Below are 6,657 nucleotides of genomic sequence, written 5' to 3' on the forward strand. Positions count from 1 at the left end.
ATTATTCTTGCGATTGCAAAAATGCGACCCCTCATCACTAATTATGACTCTTGGAGTTCCAAACCTTGTGAATATCTGCTTGTGAAGAAAATTAAGCACCACTTTCGCATCATTTGTTGGCAACGCCTTAACTTCAACCCATTTTGACACATAATCAATCGCCAATAGGATATACTGATTGTTGCAAGATGAGACAAATGGCCCCATGAAGTCAATTCCCCAAACATCGAAGACCTCAACCTCGAGAAGCACATTAGGAGGCATCTCATCCTTCTTAGACATATTACCCACTCGTTGACATCGATCACATTTCAAAACAAACTGATGAGCATCTTTAAACAATGTTGGCCAAAAAAAACCTGCTTGAAGAACCCGAGCTGCTGTCTTTTCTCCACCATATTGTCCTCCATAAGCCGTTGAGTGGCAATCTCGCAAGATTCCCCCCGTTTTACTGTAAGGAATACATCTCCTGATGATTTGGTCAGCTACTTGTCGAAAAAGAAATGGCTCATCCCACATATACCACTTCACTTCATGTAGAAACTTCTTCCTTTGAGCATAAGATAGGTCGGGAGGCATGATGTTACTAACAAGGTAGTTCACAATATCTGCAAACCACGGCTCTTCTTCTTGCACTCCAAACAGCTGCTCGTCGGGAAAAGACTCAATTATCAATGTCTTATTCAATGAAGTAGCATTAGGATTCTCTAAACGCGAGAGAAGATTAACAACTTGATTTTCAGTTCCTTTTCTACCCTTGATCTCTAGTTCAAATTCTTGGAGTAAAAGAACCCATCGAATCAATCTAGGCTTCGAGTCTTTCTCCGAGACAAGATATCGAATTGCAGCGTGATCAGTGAACATTGTCACCTTAGTCCCAAGTAGATAAGATCGAAATTTCTCAAAACCATAGACAATAGCTAAAAGTTCTTTCTCCGTAGTAGTGTAATTCAGTTGAGCACCGTTCAGGGTCTTACTAGCATAGTAGACCACATGAAAAACGTTGTTCTTCCTCTACCCAAGAACTGCTCCAACTGCATAATCACTTGCATCACACATCATCTCAAAAGGCTCATTCCAATCAGGTACGGTTATGACAGGTGTCGTGATTAAAATCTTCTTCAATGTCTCAAATACTGCAATGCACTCGTCATCAAATTTAAAAGGAACATCTTTCTCTAATAACTGCACAATTGCTTTGAAATTTTCGAGAAGTCTTTGATGAAATGCCTGTAGAAACCTGCGTGACCAAGAAAAGTGTGAATTCCCTTGACAGAAATAGGTGGGGGAAGATTCTCAATGACCCCTACCTTGGCCTTATCCACCTCAAGACCCTTACTACAAACCTTGTGCCTGAGAATTATGTCCTGACGCACCATGAAGTGACATTTCTCCTAATTGAGAACTAAATTGGTTTCAACGCACCTCTTGAGAACGTGTCCAAGATTTTGCAAACATTCATCAGAAAAATCGCCAAAGACTGAGAAGTCGTCCATGAACACTTCCACATTTTGGCCAATCATATCAGAAAAGATGGCCATCATACATCGTTAAAATATGGCTGGTGCACCACATAAACCAAAAGAACTCGTCTGAAGGCGAAAGTACCAAATGGACAAGTGAAGGTAGTTTTCTCCAGATCTTCTGGAGCGATAAAAATCTGGTTGTAACCCGAATACCCATCCAAAAGACAATAATACTCATGACCAGCCAACTTGTCAAGCATCTGATCAATGAAGGTTAAGGGAAAGTGATCCTTCCTAGTGGCCTTGTTTAGCTTCCTGTAGTCCATACAGATTCTCCATCCCATGACTGTCCGTATAGGAATAAGCTCATTCTTCTCATTTGCTACCACAGTTATACCACCTTTTTTTGGTACACATTGAACCGGGCTTACCCATGAACTGTCAGAAATAGGGTAGATGATCCCTGCATCTAGCCACTTCAGAATTTTCTTCTTTGCTACTTCCTTTATTATTGGATTAAGTCTTCTTTGCTGCTCGACTGTAGGCCTGCTACCTTCTTCTAGCATAATTTTATGCATACAGTAAGAAGGGCTGATTCCCTTGATATCTGCTATAGTCCATCCAATTGCCGATTTGAACTCTCTCAGAATTCTCAAAAGCTTTTCCTCATCACTAACTGAAAGGTTAGATGCAATAATAACAGGCAGAGTAGATGCATCACCTAAAAAAACATACCTCAAATGTTCTGGTAAAGGCTTAAGCTCAAGAGTAGGAGCTTCCTCAATAGAAGGCTTGAGGCGTTTAGGAGCTTTGTTCAATTCCTCAATTCCAAGAGATTTAAAAGGCATATCAATCTTTCTTTTCCAGGGAGAAGCATTCAAATATTGCAATTTCTCATCACCTTCATCATCTTCGTTATCCGAATTTCCCAACAAGGCTTTTTCTAAGGCATCAGACCTTAGCAATTGATCAAGTTCCGATGTGACCGCCGAATCGACCAACTCGACTTTTAAGCACTCCTCATTATCAGTAGGAAATTTCATAACATTGAACACGTTGAAAGTTACATCCTGATCCAACACTCGCATTGTAAGCTCACACTTCTGCTCATCAATTAAGGTTCGGCCAGTTGCCAAGAAAGGCCTTCCCAAGATTATGGGAATCTTCTTATCCTCCTCGAAATCAAGAATGACGAAATCATCCGGGAAGATGAGTTTATCCACCTTGACCAAGACATCCTCTATAATACCTCTCGGATATGTAATAGAACGGTCGGCCAATTGCAAGGTCATGTAAGTTGGTGTGGGATCAGGTAAGTCCAATTGTTTGAAGATTGACAAAGGCATCAGATTGATGCTAGCTTCCAAGTCACATAAGCATCTGTCAAAAGACACTTTCCCAATAGTACATGGAATAGTAAAGCTTCCTGGATCCTTAAGCTTTGGAGGCAACTTCTGCTGCAGCACAACACTGCATTCCTCCGTGAGAGCGACAGTCTCTAAATCATCTAGCTTCACTTTCCGAGAGAGAATACCTTTCATAAACTTTGCATAACTAGGCATCTACTCGAGAGCCTCAGCGAAAGGTATGTTGATATGAAGTTTCTTGAACACCACCAGAAACTTCTCGAATTGCTTGTCCAGCTTTTTCTTCTGCAACCTCTTAGGAAAAGGTGGTGGAGGATAGATCTGTTTCTCCCCTGTATTACCCTCAGGCAGAGTGTGCTCAACAGTAGTCTTCCTTGGTTCCACTTCTTTATCCTGCTGCTCTACTTCTTCCTCAGCTCCGGCTTTTTCATTCAACTCTTGAGTTTGATCGGGATTAGCAACCCTTCCAGACCTCAAAGTGATTGCCTTTACCTGCTCTTCAGCTTCCTTCTTCCCTGGCACTTCAGTGTCACTAGGTAGTGTACCAAGTTAATGATTTAGCAAGGCATTGGCAATTTGCCCAATTTGATTTTCCAAGGTCTTGATAGAAACAACTTGGCTCTTGCACATAAGCTTCAACTCCTCTAATTCAAATTTTTCATTAGCTTGCTGCAGCTGGAGTTGTTGTTTTGGTGCATACTGCGGTTGCTGAAAACCAGGGGGGTTGTACTGCTTAGCTGGATACTGCTGATAAGGCTATTGAACCGCATTCTGAGCATTGCTCCAACTGAAATTAGGATGATTACGGTTGTTTGGATGATAGGTGGCTGGCACAGGTTGTTGCGATCGCTGAAAGTTGCTCATGAACTGAGCTGATTCATTCGAAATTGCGCACTGATCAGTCTCATGGGCACCAGCACAAAGCTCACAGATGCTAGTGATTTGATTAACTCCATAATTAGCCAAAGTGTCCACCTTCATTGTCAACGCCTTAAGTTGGGCATCGATAGCAGTTGCTGCATCCAACTCTAGAATTCCTGTAACTTTTCCCTGAGTCAACCTCCGGATAGGATTATGGTACTCATTAGCAGCCATCAGTTCAATAAGTTCATAAGCTTCATCATAGCTCTTAGCCCACAAGGTTCCTCCTGATGCTGCATCAAGTATGGGCCTAGAAGTAGGACTAATCCATTGTAGAAATAGTTGATATCCATCCAATCAGGAATGCTATGGTGTGGGCACTTCCTTCGCATCTCCTTATATCGATCCCAAGCCTCAGACAGAGATTCTTCAGTTTGCTGCGCGAACTGGGTAAGAGCATTCATGATTGCTGCAGTCTTCGCTATAGGAAAAAATTTAGTGAGAAACTTTTGAGAAAGATCTTTCCAAGTTGTGATAGACCCTGCCGATAGAGAGTGTAACCAGCACTTAGCTTTATCCCTCAAAGAGAATGGGAAAAGTCACAGCTTGATAGCATCTTCAGTCACACCATTAAACTTGAAAGTGTCGCAGATCTCGATGAAATCCCTGATGTGCATGTTGGGGTCTTCGGTAGGAGAACCCCCAAACTGAACTGAGTTCTGTATCATCTGGATCGTGCTTGACTTGATCTCAAAAGTGTTAGCTGTGATGGCTGGTCTAATGATGCTAGACTGAATGTCATTAATCTTTGGCTTAGAATAGTCCATCAAAGCCTTCAGATTTTCTGCTTGATCACCCATAGCTACTACAATTGGCTCTTCAACTTTCTCTTCTTCTTCTTCTACCTTCTTTTCTTACTCAAAAACTTCCCTACGAATTACCACAAGTTCTTCCTCGGCTTTATCCAGTGTTCTCTTACGAGTATATGAACGCGTATGCATACACCCTCGCTAGATCACCAGAAATAAAACAAGGAAATAAATAAGTAACAATGTCCGAGTCAATGAACTTTAACGACCACTGATGGAGCACATAAACTAGTAATTAACACTGCAGTCCCCGGCAGCGGCTAATTAACACTGCCAAAAACATGTTAGTCGCTAAACACGCGCTAATAATACACACAAGTATACGAGTTCGCAAGTAGTATAGAATCTTTTCTAGTTCATTCCCATAGAGACTGTATTGGTTAACTATCTAAAATACACACCTACGCAACAATTTATGGTTATTATTCAATGCTAAGACTATGACAAAGTGAGGATGTTTATAACTAAGAATTACGCTAACTATTATAACTAAAAGAATAAAATAGACTGAGTTAATATATATGACAAACATGGGATTCTAACTTCATTAAATACTTCATTCAATAGCTTTATTATTCTCAACCTTAGCATGCAATGGTGATGATACTAATCAGATAACACAAAATTGATAAACGCCAACTTTCGTTGCACGAGTACCATTCTACCAGACATCCACAAAAGAGATAGAAGCTAAATAGGCATCAATTATATTGAGATCCTATATGTCTATAAAATTTGACAACAGAACGGTTTAAGCACAAGTTATCTATCTTAATTACATAGGGCAAGTAAGATGGTTAAAATTACCTACGAATCATGCATAACAATACATGAACCTATGCTGGCATGGCAAGTTCTAAATCCTTAAATTCATTTTCGCTTCATTAAGAATTAACACACCATCTTATAAGTTCGCGACGCTCACAAGATGAATAAGCACAACCATAACTAGGATATCATACAATCACTACACACTAAGGCATCAAATAAATTAACTAAAGAAATCCATAAATAAATTTGCTAGAACCCCACGATAACGATTAGCCCATAATCAAACTCATCACCAATGTGGGTTCCAATAAAAATATGATAAAGCAAACGTAGTCTTTATACGAATAATTAAACCAATGTACACACAAGAATATAAGTTCAAACAAACAAGAAACAAGCACCCAAATTACAACTTAAAATAAAGATTCACAAGAATAAACTAGATTGTCTTCGGCTTTGTTGAATTGTGAAAAAATCTCTTGCCGTTTTCTCCTTCCTTGATGTCTTCAAAACTCTCAATTATGAATATATCTTAATATCTCTGAATTATCTCCCTGAAAAATGACCTAAGTTATGTTTATATAGCAGTCCATGCACCCCAGGAGTCCAGAATTGGAATTACACAAAATCAGGATTTTTAACTCCCGACCCAGCGCGGCCGCGCGCTGACTTTCTGTTCCCTGGCACGTGCGCGCGCAACATCAATGCGGGCGCGCCGACCTTCTACCCAAAAACTTTATTTTTTCCTTCTTTATTCCTTGCAGCTTCGAGCCAATCTTTTAAGCTTTTATTCCAACACATCCTGAACACCATATTAGCATAAAAACAATGCTAATTCACCTGATTCTCAAAGTAATGCATGAAATGCAAAAACACTTGAAAACACGTTAAAACACAAATAACTTGAGTACAAATACACCAACTCAAAGCTTATTTGAGCATAAATAAGTGTCATAAATGCCACTTAACAATGCTCCAAGAAAATAATATCAAAAATGTGGCTCTGTTAATCACCTAACTCACCTTTGCAAAAAGGTTGTTAGTAAGCCAGGAGTGGGAGCATGCAAGTACAATGAAGCAAAAGCTGAAGATCCCTACTCATACTGTGACAACTTTGATTGCATACCTTGTAACATGAAAGTAATGACAAGTTGCCACAAGTTGAGAGTTGATCTTAAGGAAATCAATATTGAATCTTCAGCTAAAAAGGATAATGCACATCACTCAATGAATTCTATTCTTTTTGAATCATCAAACTCCGCCTCTATCAAATCTGTTAACAAGAAGAAAGTACCCAACACTGCTTGGGTTGCTAAACACACT

The 6,657-nt window shown here is 39.9% G+C and overlaps 1 non-coding gene across 1 annotated transcript; it reads left to right on the top strand.

Annotated features, from left to right (window-relative positions):
• Positions 1-4,057: 4,057 nt before the first annotated feature.
• Positions 4,058-4,164, top strand: LOC141709697 (small nucleolar RNA R71). The gene has a single exon (XR_012570262.1). It is a non-coding gene; the product is annotated as a small nucleolar RNA R71 (small nucleolar RNA).
• Positions 4,165-6,657: the final 2,493 nt, after the last annotated feature.

The sequence above is a fragment of the Apium graveolens genome, chromosome 2 (genome assembly GCF_009905375.1).
Source record: "Apium graveolens cultivar Ventura chromosome 2, ASM990537v1, whole genome shotgun sequence".
Taxonomy (NCBI): domain Eukaryota; kingdom Viridiplantae; phylum Streptophyta; class Magnoliopsida; order Apiales; family Apiaceae; genus Apium; species Apium graveolens.